Below are 12,770 nucleotides of genomic sequence, written 5' to 3' on the forward strand. Positions count from 1 at the left end.
ATGGTCCCATCAACTATTCCACAGGGCTTCTCCTTCCCCCAAACACACACAGCCACCAGCCAGCCCTCTTTCTTGCTCCTTGAGGATTTTGAACTTGGGAGAACAGCTCAGAGATCTCACTTCAGCATGGAAGGGTGTCAGACGGGGACAGGACTGAGCTGACCTCTGGCCTAGCTTGGGGGAATTGGCAGCCTAGGGAGCTGGGGGTCCTGGGTGGGGAGAAGAAGGGGTATCTTGGGTGGGAATTAGCTGCCACAGGGTTTTCTCTTCTGTCCAGGAGGCTGGGTCCAGGGAAGATTGTGTGTGCCAACAAACATGCCGGAGCCCCTGCAGGCTTGGGGGGGGGGTAACAGTGCCTGGATGCTTCCCAGTCTCAGACCAGATGGCCAGACTCAGGAGCACAGCTCCGTGGCCTGGAGGGACTGCTGCGGGATACAGAGGCCAGAGATGGCCCAGTGAGAGGGGACTGAAGGGGCAGAGGGAACCGGTTATTCAGGGGGATGTGTGTATGTGTATGGACATGTGTGTGCTCCCATGTGTGTAAAAACACACAATTTTTCTTAATGAAAAAAAAAGTTTTATCTTTCGGGTTAATCCACTTCTTCCTCCCACCCAGACTTTCTCGATTTCGTAGAAATTAATCATTTTGTGAAAAGAAAGAGAAGACGCATGCCCCTGCGCGGATCCAAACAAAATCAGTAGGGGCTTTACTGTATTAAAAGTTACTCCAAAATTGTTATTTAAAATTGCTCTGTGGTTCCCAAATGTCCAGATACTGTACTTCTCTGGTAAGACTCCCTGGAACGAGAAGAGCGAGGGTGTTGGGATGGAAGTGGATCTCAGTGCAGGTCCCATGGACACCACCATGGGCCAGTTGGCTGCTCTGGTGCCCCCCTTCCTCCAGAGGGGAGCTGCGGGGCAGGTGAAGGCAGACACTGTCCACTCAGGCTCCCTCCCACCAAGGAGGCAGTGTCCAGGTGAGCCCGACAAGCTCTGACCCAAACCGCTGTGCAAAGCGCAAAGGGTTTTCCCAGGCCAAGGGGCTGATAGGTACCAATCACCATGGAAACTGAGGCATCCATTCTTGCCAGTGCTTTTCTCTCACTTAACAAAACCAATCCACCCCCGCCTTTTTTTTTGGCAAATATTCTCAAAGGACAAAAACAGCAATTTATCAAAAAAATTCCTGTCTCATTTGTGAGCTCATTTAAAAAATCATTTAAATACAAAAACAAAAGATGCAAAAAGCCCATTCACACACCATGAGAGCACCCCTTCCCCAGACTACAGGTGAGTGCAGATGGCCAGGAGGAGACCAGCAGAGAAGTTTGAGAGCTAGCAAGCAGTCAGAATACAGTAAGCCCCTCTGAAGCGATAAACCCAGGCCTTGTGGGGCTTTCTAATTACAATCAGAAATGAGACCTGGGTTCCTTACTGCTTTCTATTTCCCTGCCGCCAAGGTCAAGAAAATGGTTATTTTTAAATTTTTATTTTTAAAGATATTTATTTATTTGTTTGACACAGAAAGAGAGAGAAAGAGAGCACAAGCAGGGGGAGTGGCAGGCAGAGGGAGAGGGAGAAGCAGGCTCTCCACTGAGCAAGGAGCCCGCCTCGGGGCTGGATCCCAGGACCCGGGGATCATGATCTGAGCCGAAGACAGATGCCCAACTGACTGAGCCACCCAGGCGTCCCAAGAAAATAGTTATTAATCAGCACCTCAACTCAATCTCTTTGACTTCACTCTCCTCCTCTTCAAATTGAGAGTTTGAAATATATGTATATTTCAATATTTAAGTTGATTATATTAAAATACATTTTAATATGTCCATTTAAATAAGAATATATATTTGAAAAATTCATATCCATGATCATTTTAGTTATGCATAAAAATCTTATGCCTCCTTCTGACGTTACTTAACATTTCAAAATAAATTTAGCGTCTGGAATCAGACACTCTTGGATCAATGGTATGTTTAGAACACACTTTTTAAAACCAGCACATCCTTCTCCGGCTTTTCTTAGATTTGGTGCCCATAAGGTTTTCATGCTGAGATTATCAACTGGCAACCTGTGGTTTAAACCCAGTTACAATTTTTTTGAACTCAGTGTTTTTCCAAGAAAATGTAATGAATTGCCAAAATGCAATTAGAGAAGAAAGAGTAACTCTGTCTTGCCTTTAAAAATTGGACAGATCTGGCCACAGATCTGAGTGTTTCTTTGTGGAAATAAATGTTCTTTCAGGTTTCCCATTCAAAGAGTTTGAAATACATGCCAGGTAGAGCTGCCTAACTCCCGTGAGTATTCTGTGATTTTTTTTTTCAGTTGACCCGCTGAGCCTTCAAAAGATGATCTTTCTTTCCAGGATTCGGCCGACATCGGCAGAACTGGAGGTGGGGTTTGCCAGGGATGAGATGAGGGCGTTCCCTAGATGTGGGATTTTCGGTGCTAAAACCAAACTGCCCTGGACACACCAGGAGGAGTTGGCCTTCATAGCTGGCAGAACTGGGAAGGAGGGTGGTTTGGGGTTTTTATAAGCAGCTGGAGTTTACACCGGCTACTGGGGTGGCTGTTTAATCGCGCAGGTGGAATCCTATCACCTTCTGGCTCAGTCTCCTTGGCCCTTGAACTCCAGCATGAGCCATGGGCCTTACCGCTTAATCCCAGGACAGGGAAGGAAGTTTCACCGGCCCTTTGCCCACTTTGACATGGAATCGCTGAAGTTCCTCTGTTTAGGCCAGCCTTGGGGGAAGATCCCCTCCCTCTAAAATCCTCCTTGCTTACCTGTCAGGCCCCCTTTCCCTGCATGGGAAGCAATTCTGGGGCTAAAATGCATTTCCTGGGAAGAAACCAGCAGCTCTCTGCTAAGAGACAGAAGGAGAGCTTTCCAGCCCGGGCTGTGTGAAACAGGCCCATCTCCTTTCTCAGAGCCTCACTTTCTTATTCAGTGGGATGTGGGGGCAGGGGGGGAGTGAGGAGGGTAAGACCGCCCTCATAGATTTGTTGCGGGGTAGGACAGAATAATGAATGTGGAAGCCCTTCGGAAACCACAGCTCTGCACCAAAGTTAATTATCGTTAGGCAACAAAGGCCGGGCCATACTTTCAAGAAGGGCAGAATCATGACTCCTCTGAAATTTTGCTGGAGAAGTCCATTCCTTTAATCCCCTCCCAAAGCACCGTGAGTTTTTCAAACAGCTCTGTGAACCCACGGGGTGATGGGCGGGTGAGCTGTGGGGCAGCAAAGGGCCGGTGAACCCGGGTGCTGTGGGTGTGGGGTGGGCTGCCGTGGGCGCGGGGGTGGCTGTGAGGGGAACAGTGCGTGGTCTGACCCACCAAAAGGGGAGCAGAGCCAATGGCAAGAGGGGAGGGCCAGCGCCAGGGTAGAGCTCCCTGCCCTGCCGACTTCCCCCCTTCACAGAGGGCAGAAGGGTTGAGGACCCCACCTCCCCCCTCACAAACCTGCCCAGTGGGGCTGCAGCCACATGGGATCTCTACCTGTCCCCACACCTCAGGAAATGGCTGACAGCCTGCCCAGAGGCCTCCTGGTGGCCCTGCCTGAGAATCAATCATTAATGAGCCCCTGCTCCACCCCTCACCCTCTGGCTGTCTAAACACAGAAATAGAAATACAGGTCCTGGCAGGTGACAGGAAAGGTCCCTGTGTGCAAGGTGGTTTGGAAAAAGCCACCAACGGTGGTGTTTGTCCCGTTGGTTTTGGGTTGGAGATATGTCTTGGGCATGTGTCTCTCCAACTCTTTGCCTACCCCGCAGCCTTTTGGTGACTGTACCCGCGGATCTGAAGGACCCCTGAGTAGGAAAGAGCTTCACTGGGGAAGCAGAGAGGAAGGTAACAGAAAGAAAGGACAGGAACAACGTATACAGGGATAGCACATCAACTTTTTTCTAGTTTTAATAGATTTTTTAAAAAAAGTTACAAATAACTAGCAAGGCCCTTCTGCAATCCATTTTACAGATGAGAATACTGAGCCTCAGAGAAGGTAAATATAGCCTATCCAAGGTTACTAAGCTGGTAGGTGCTTGACTCAATGACCAAATAAACACTAACGATCCAGGCCCTGCCGTTAAGTGTTGGACATTCTGCTCACCCCATCCTACTTCCTCCTACTCCCCAGCACCTACCCACCCTCCAGTCAGGAAGGAAGGTTCTGGAACCCAAGGAGTGGCCAGAGTGAGGTCAGACCCCCATGGCCAGAAAACTTTTCCTGCCACAGGAGAGGAGAGCAGCTCACTCAGCAGGANTGCCCTCCCCTTGGTCAGGTCCCCGGTCCAGCCCAGAACAGCAGGAGTCAGGGCACAGGAATCTTCTCAGGCCAGTGCCAGGGCACTGGAGTGGGCTGCCTTCCTGACAGCTGTTTTTGGGGAGGCGCCAAGGAAAAAACCCAGACCCAGGGCTCTTCATCAGACTCCAGGCTGGCTTTGTTCTCTGTGGCCTTGGAATGCCAGAGGTTCCTGCAGTTCATACAAACGACAGAACAGGGCATGGCCTCCCCTAACCCTTGGCAGTGCCCGGGGCCCTGATGAAAAGACCAAATTGGAACCCTGGCGGTTGGGGAGCAGGGTCGGGGGAGAAGTTGAAGGATAGAGAAGATTCAGGAGATCTCATATGCGTTTTGCCCCCAGGCTTCACTGCCTGGCCCCTGGAAGGCTTCCCGCATTCTAAGCAGAGCAATCCTGGGCGCTTTGCCACAGTTTGGGCCTCAGCTGGACCTCTTGCATTCTGTTATACACCCCTGGCTTCCCTGCTTTTGGAGGTGCGGCCCTGAGGGTTTACAACTTTGGGCCCTGATTTTTGTATCTCTCCTCCAGCGCCCGAGCAATATGTCCTTACCCCATAGGAGGGTAGACACACTGTCGTCTTGAGGGAAGGCGAAGCATAGGGTTTCTTTCTAATAACAAGTACCACTACTACTATTTACAAGATATTCTTGAGTGCCTTATACACACCCAGTGAAGCCGAGTTTTGAGGCACCTGGGGCATAGGGGTTGCTCTGAGTCACCCCATTGCTGCGCAGTAGAGCCAGGATCTGAACTGAGGCTCATCTGAAACCTGAGACAGCATCTCTCCACGACCCCATGGGGTGTTTCTAGGGCGTGGACAGTCATGTAACTTCAAAGGCTGTTGAAACAAACTAGAAAACAAACTAGAAAATGAGTCTCGTTTGTCAGTTTCAGGGGCCACCAGCGGCCTAGTAATGAGACCCCTAGTAATGAGACCGCAGCTTCCTTGGCCCTCAGAGAGGCCAGGTAAATGAAAGAACAAGGACGCGAAGTTTGGGGTCACAATGCATTCCACCTCTCCCTTGCGGAATTCCCACGCATTTGGCAAAGGGCAGACACAGAACTCATTTGTGGCAAGAATGAGTGACTCATCCACTATACATTTTTCTTTTTTTTCAGCTTTCTTAAGGTATAATTCACAAATAAAATTGTAGGATATTTCAGGTGCCCATTGTGGTGACCGTGTGTGTGTGCATTGTGCAGGGGCCCCACTATCTAGTTAATGAACACATCCATCACCCCTCATGTTTCTCTCCCTCTTTTTTTTTAGGTGAGAACATTTACGTTCTATTCCCTCAGCAAATGTTAACAGCGTGTTCTCTAAGCAAGTGTTAATGATGACAGTCACAGTGTTTTAAGTTAGATCCTCAGGCCTTAAACCTATGCAATTTTCTAAACTTTGTTTTAAATTTCTTTTTTTTTTTCCTTTTTAGGCATATCATCTTTATATAAGGTAGCATTTCCTTTTATTTGTCCTAAGTTCTTCTCCTTTGAACCTCATAGAGTATGTGCGGTTTTGCTGATTTCTGTTTGTTTCGTCCCCATTCCCTGTCACATTACAGACTTTGATCCCATCTGCTCTGAGACTTCAGTTTTCCAGGTAAAATCACTTCCCTCAGGCTCACTCCAGCAGAGAGAGCCCAGAGCTCTGGGGAAGGATCTTTTCCCACTTGGTTCCTGATACCGCCCTCCGCAATGCAGGGATAGTGTAGGATTCAGGACTGCAGGGCTGGGAGTCTAGACGGTAGCCAAAGCTGGAACCCGGGCACGTTCCTGTACGGGCTGTGTGATTGGTGCCAATTCCCCAAGCAAACTTCTCTGAGCCCGAGTTTCTGAGTCTGAGAGGTGAGACTACTAATGGTACTCCTCTTTTATTATATTGTGGTGCTTAAGTCAGACAAAGTGCTTGGAACCCAGCAGGTGCTCAGCAAATGTTAGCCACAGTAAAGAGGATAGAGACCATTGTCTCTGAGTATGGTGTCACCACCACCATACTCAACACCAGAAGACACTGGAGATTCCAAAGGTGGTCATGGAATGAGGGGACTGCGGAGAAGGAGGATCGAACATTCTGGGTCCTAGGACAACTGGTCCGCAGGCATATGAGAGCTGTTTCCTTTCCCCCACCATCTGCAGATGTGTGCACACCCAGTGTCCCGGCCCCTATCCTCTGAGTGCCCAAGACCGCACTCAGGGGTCAGAACCCACTCCGCTGCCTGAAGGGCCTGCTAAGCTCTTCAGTCTGAGAACTCCCCTCCCAGAGAGTGTTCCCAGATCTCCAGAGGGTGGCGTCCAGAATAGAAGACACCATTCCTGGGAGGGCAGACATACGGCTTCCAGAACTCTGACTCTCCAGGCTCAGCTTCGCGGTGGGTGATGTCTGACCTAACTGCCACTTTCCAATTCATTGAAAAGCCAGAGTCTTTGCTAGTTTTCTGTATGCATTTATTTATTTACTTACAGCTTATATGCATAATATATCATAAGTAATTCACACAGTCATGACAAATGGCTCCCATCCTCCAGTCCTTAGTCTGAGGTAACCCTGTTATCTATTTGATGTGTGTCCTTCCAGAACTTTGCTGTCGTACCTTACGTCTGTTACTGCAGGAATTACGACCTTTATTTTGGGAGCGTGTGTTTCAGCATACGTAGTAGCATACTGGATGTAAATCTTGCTCTGTAAGTTGCTTTTACTCGCTTAGCCACGTCTGCAGCACTTCTACATGTCAGGACATAGCTCCACCTTGTTCTTCTGCACTTTCTCAATCGCAGTCAAAATACGGATTTAATAGTCTAAGTACCTGTCCCCCTTTCCATGTATTTTTACCTTCCACCTTTTTTCTTTATCAAAATTGGTCTGCAACAAACTCTTTGTGCACGTGTGTGAATATTTTCCTGGCGAGATGGGAGATGAGAAATGGAATCGTGGGGGCACAGGGTGGGCACCTTTAAAATATGCAAGACTACTTGGCTTCCCAGCAGGCTAGTCTGGCTTCTCCCTTCATTGCTCTTGACTATCCCTTTAAAGATGGAAGGCAAGCAGGTCAGGCAAAATAAGAAGGGAGGTACCTGTGAGGTTTCTTAATCCAGGGTCATTGTCATCGTCTAGACAGTGACGGAGGTGTACAGAAGTCAGGGTGAGCGTCCCGACTGGGGAAATGCTCTTCATCCTGAGAACATTCCTGACTGTGCAGAACTATTCGGGGAATGAAGAGAGGGTACACTGCAACACCCTTCACAGATCAAACTGGGGGACTGAGTCCATCCTTATGGTGATCCTTCAGGATTTAAGAGAGAGCTGGCCCCTCATGCTTGAGCCTCAGGAGTTGAGAGCCCAAATCGGGGAGACCTGGGTTTGTGACACAGCCCTGCCCTGAGCTATGTGATCTTGGGGAAGTGACTCGCTCGCTCTGATTCTCAGGTCCCTCAGACTTAGTGAAAAAATGCATATCGTATTCACATCCTATCAGTAAGGTTCTGTGAAAGTGGTTTGTAAACTGTGAAGAAATGGAGAAATGTGAAGGATGATGAGTTTGAAGCCATTATGTTGATGAGTATAATGCAGGGTTCTCTCACCAGAGAGCCTTTCTCTTTCCCTCCCTCCCTCTCTCCTTCCCTCCCTTTCCATGAATTTGGTTGCACAGAAGTTTATTGAACACCTATTAAGTGCTGGGCACTCTGCTAGGACCCGGGAACATAGTTCCCAGGCTGGGAGAGGCTGTGTTACCATGATTCCCTGAGGGGTGATGGGAACATGGGGGCTGGAGAGCAACAATGTTGGGGATGGGGTGCTGGAAATACTCTCATGCTCAGCTCTTGACTCTCAATTTCATCTTTGGTCTGGTGGTGACAGGCTGCAGCCCTGTGAAGACCAGATTGAGTCTAAGTGCTAGTCCTGTCTTATCTTCCTACATCCTCTGGAGGGCTCAGAGCTGGGTCCCCAGAAAGTTGTAACCACTGCAGGCAGATCAGGCTCTTCTCACCTCAAAACCTCCCAATGGCCAAGGGGAAGTTTCTGTCTGATGACAGATGAGACAAGAGAGGATGGAGATGTTGGTCCGGGACCCAGACTGTCATTGACCAGTTGACGGTCGGGGTCGGGAGGAGGCATGTGCCTCAAGTTGCCCGGGGCTTTGGATTTCAAACCCCATCCCGATCTGGATACCAATAGCACCCCTGAGGCTGAATGATAGACAGATGCTGAATGGGATGAAGGAGGGCGTGGAAAAGTATACAAAGTATTTCTGCCTCTACATGGGGCAGTAAAAAAAAGCACTGGTGGATAGTCAGGAAGTTAGGGTGCCAGGCTTGGGACTGAAGCGGCAGGACCTTGGGGAGGTCACTCAGCCTCTTGGGCCTTTGTGTCCCCATCTCCATAAAGAAGAATGTGGAAGCTGGAACATATACTGGCTCCCAAGTAATAGGGTAGAGGAGTATTTCCTAGAGTTGTGCCATGAGCGAAAAACACTCCCTGTCCCTACACCCAAGCTGTCTTGTTTTCAATACAAAGTGCTTAAGGATATCTTCCTTTTTAATCTCATTGGGTTGGCTCTTGGGAGACACTATGTGTGAAAGCTCTTTGAAAACCCTGAGGTTGTAATAATACTGTAGCCTGATACACGATGGTGAATAAATGCTGTCATAGTCATGATTTCATTTAATATGTTTGTCAGTTCGTATGTCTATTACTATGTATTGCTATGTATATCTGCTATATAATAATGTAGACTACTACATGTAATATATATATCAAATATATTTATAATTTATATCACTATATATAGTAATACTGTGTATGTATATATACTATATACCATATATATATATATATACACCATATGTATATATATATATATATATATACCATATATATATATATATATATATATATATACCATATATATATATATATATATGCTGGCATGAGATTCTAATATGTTCCAGTGCATAATCAGTGGTTCCCTCGATCACTCCGAGAAAATGCCAAAACTCCCAAGTCCTCCTCCATCAGAGCACGCCACCCGTCACTCCCCTCGTACGTCTCCTTTCTTCGCCCCCTCTTTTATTCTGCTCCAGCCACACTGGCCTCTTGGCCTTCCTCAAATATGCCAGGCTTGCTTTCACTCGCTTAGCCTGATGTTTGCCTCACGTCCAAGTCTTGGCCCAAACCACCTTCTCATTGAATCCTTCTCCAATCCTCCTTGTTGCAACCCTCTCCCTGATTTTTTATGCCGTTCTTCTGCTTTATTTCTCTCTGCAACTGACATATTATAATTATCACTTATTTGTTTGTCACCTGTTCCTCCCCACCAGTAATAGATAAGTGGCATGAGGGCAGGGAGTGCTCATGGGTTTTACTCACTTCTGTGTCCTCAGTGCCTAGCACTGTGCCTGCCACATAGGAGCGGCTCAGTAAACATTTGTGCTTGCATGAGTGTTTGATGAAATGAGTGGTAGCAGCAAGGATAGCAATGACTGTATTGTGACCAAGTGGTGCTAGGCACCGGACACATAGCAGTTAACAAGACAAACACTGGGCCAAAGTCTCAGACGTGCGTGCCCCTCATTGGTTCTTGGCAGCTGGTGGCAGAAGCAGAAACTCAGTAGCAGTTAACTTTTTACCTGGGACGGCTGCCTCCCCTTGTCTTCTTTGTTCCAGGCATCTGAGGATGTTCTGAGTAGAATCTAGGTGGAAGCTGGGCTCAGGCCCTGGTCAGGGTCAAAGAGAGGTGTACAGGGAGCGGTCTCCCCCAGATCCCAAGGGCAGAGGAAGACAGCCAGACCAACCTCCTCCTCTTTGGCATTCAGCCTTGCCACCAAGGGCTCCAGATCTCTGGGCAAAGGTCACAGCACCTGCTGCCCAAGGGACATGTGACCAGAGGGCTGCTGCATTGGAACGATCCACACAATCAGGTCATTGTGCTAAACACGCAGGTCCTCTTGCCAAGACACACCCCATGCTGTCACTGCCAGGCCTTTCTGGGACCTTGATTTCCAGGGGCCCCGAACTGGGGAGGGTGTTGTCTCAAAGGTCTTAGGGGAGGAGGGGTCTCTTCTGGGAGACCCGTTTACTCTGGTCTGCTCTGAGAGCCAGGAAGAAGTAGATAAGTGAGAAGCAAGCAGTAAGCCCATCCTGGCTTTAGGCCCCACAAGGAGTGGCAGACCCTGGCAACATCATTACTGTTTGACTCTCGGTGACACTTTGGCTTTAACCATTGTCCTCCATCATTTGCTTTGGGTTGTGAAGACTGCTGATCAATAACTTTGATATTTTAGAAATCCAAAGGTTTTCCTCCTGTCATGACGGGGTCCAGGGATTCCCATGAAGCCCATTCTTGGAAGGAGATCTTCCTTCACAGAACCAGCAGGCCACTAGACACGGATTTGGGGCTACTGAACTCTGGGTGAACCTGCCAGACTCAAAACATGGTGGCGTAGGTTTCTGGAGAGCCAGACCAAGCTGTCCAAGAGTACATCCCAGCTTTTCTGCTTTTAAGCTGAATGGCCTTGGGCAAGACACCTAACCTCTCTGAGACTTAGTTTCCTCCTTTATAAAATGGGGACGATAATACTTGTCATATATGATTGTAGATGATCTTAAACAAAGAGAGGTCTGTAAAATATTGGCTTGCACCAGACGAATGTGTTTGTTACTGTCGCTGGAGGAGTGAGGAGTCAGACAGCTTTGCACCCTCTGGACACTCAGGTAAATCTCCCTGGTAGGTTTCACTCCACAGGCCCTTCAGTGACTGTAAGAGAATCTCACCAAGCTTGGGTCATTTATTTTTTTCCTTATAGGTGACCGTAAGGGAGATGACATGGTGTAGTAGCTTTCAGCTGGGTTGACACAGCAACCTTGATTTTAACAGGCAGGAGATAAGGAATTTGCTTGTTACACTGCAAGATTCTTGAGCGCCCGTTGTGTAGAGAGGAAAACAGAGGTGAATCTGCACTTGATCTTAGCCAAATTCTGAGAAGTGATAAGAGGTGAATTGGAGTCAGGGAGCTTGACATAAACCAGGACCACCGTGGGTTTTAGGTACTCCTTATGGGTCCCAGTTCTGCTTGGCTCCAGTTCTCAGCACACCTTTCCACAAAGGAAGAGGGAAAGACAGTAAGCAGCACTCATCCTTCGCCATGTTACTTGCAAGAAAGATACTGCTTTACAGCCTGGGGTCCAGGCGCCTGAGGGGTCCTTGCCCATAACCCTGGCTCTTGAGGCCCAGTAGGTGATTTTTGTGTTCCACGTTTTATCCTCCAGAGTCATTCTCCAGGGAAAGGCCTTCCTTCCCCACCCCACCCACTGACATATGAAGGAAGGTCTGGGCAAGGGAGGAGGAGCATTACAATTATTAGAGGTTAATTTTTTTTTTTGGCATATGGGTGTCAATTCTCCTACATCATTTGTTGAATAGACTCTCTTTGCCCGATTGAACTGCTTTTGCACTTTTGTCAAAAATCCACTGGACAGGGGCGCCTGGGTGGCACAGCGGTTGAGCATCTGCCTTCGGCTCAGGGCGTGATCCTGGCGTTATGGGATCGAGCCCCACATCAGGCTCCTCCACTATGAGCCTGCTTCTTCCTCTCCCACTCCCCCTGCTTGTGTTCCCTCTCTCGCTGGCTGTCTCTATCCTGTCGAATAAATAAATAAAATCTTTAAAAAAAAAATCCACTGGACATATTTGTATGACTCCATTTGTGATTTCCTAAGACCCATTAATCTATGTGTCTCTCCATCTGCCAATACTATACTATCTTCATTACTGTAGCTTTATAGTAATTCTTAAAATTGAGTAATGTGAATCCTACAACTTTTTTCTTTATCCAAAATTATTCTGAGTATTCAAGTTTTCTTTGCCTTCCATATAAATTCTTTTAGTTTTACAATTCATTTAACGGCAAGTGGTAATCATCAAACTGGTAGTGGTTATCCTCAAGTTATGACACTAGCTGTGTTGTCATTTCTCAGGGTTGATCAGATAACCCGGGGTCAGACATTCCCCGCATAAGATGAATCATATGAATCAGAATTGGTTCATCACCAGCATTTATAAAACCAGACGAAGAAAAAGAACTAGGTCTGGGGACACGTGCATGGTCTTAATATAGCGAATGTTCAACCTGGGAAGAGCATTACAATTATTGAGCACCTACTTTGTAAGCACTAACTAGGTGGTAGACGCTGTCCAAGGTGCTGCCTGTCTGCCATGCCTGCCATTCTGGGTGCTCTTATTCCTAAACAAAAGGGGCCTGAGACCTTGAATTTTGGAGCTGGATAGTCTTGGAGGCTCTGCTTTATCACTTACTGGAGAGCCTTAACAAGTGACTTGGCCTCTTGCAGCCTCAGTTGCCTCCCCTGTGAGATGGGGATAATTAGAACACCTACATTTTGAGGGTTGTTGAAGATTATGAGATGAGATAAGTAAAGCACATGACACAGGGCTTGCTAAACGCTTTGAAGATTCTAGGGG

At 47.8% G+C, this 12,770-nt stretch overlaps 1 non-coding gene across 1 annotated transcript; it reads right to left on the bottom strand.

The window, feature by feature from the left end:
• Positions 1 to 12,332: 12,332 nt before the first annotated feature.
• Positions 12,333 to 12,464, bottom strand: LOC121101088. The gene has a single exon (XR_005833045.1). It is a non-coding gene; the product is annotated as a small nucleolar RNA SNORA72 (small nucleolar RNA).
• Positions 12,465 to 12,770: the final 306 nt, after the last annotated feature.

Source organism: Ursus maritimus, unplaced genomic scaffold (assembly GCF_017311325.1).
Source record: "Ursus maritimus isolate PB19 unplaced genomic scaffold, ASM1731132v1 scaffold_6, whole genome shotgun sequence".
Taxonomy (NCBI): domain Eukaryota; kingdom Metazoa; phylum Chordata; class Mammalia; order Carnivora; family Ursidae; genus Ursus; species Ursus maritimus.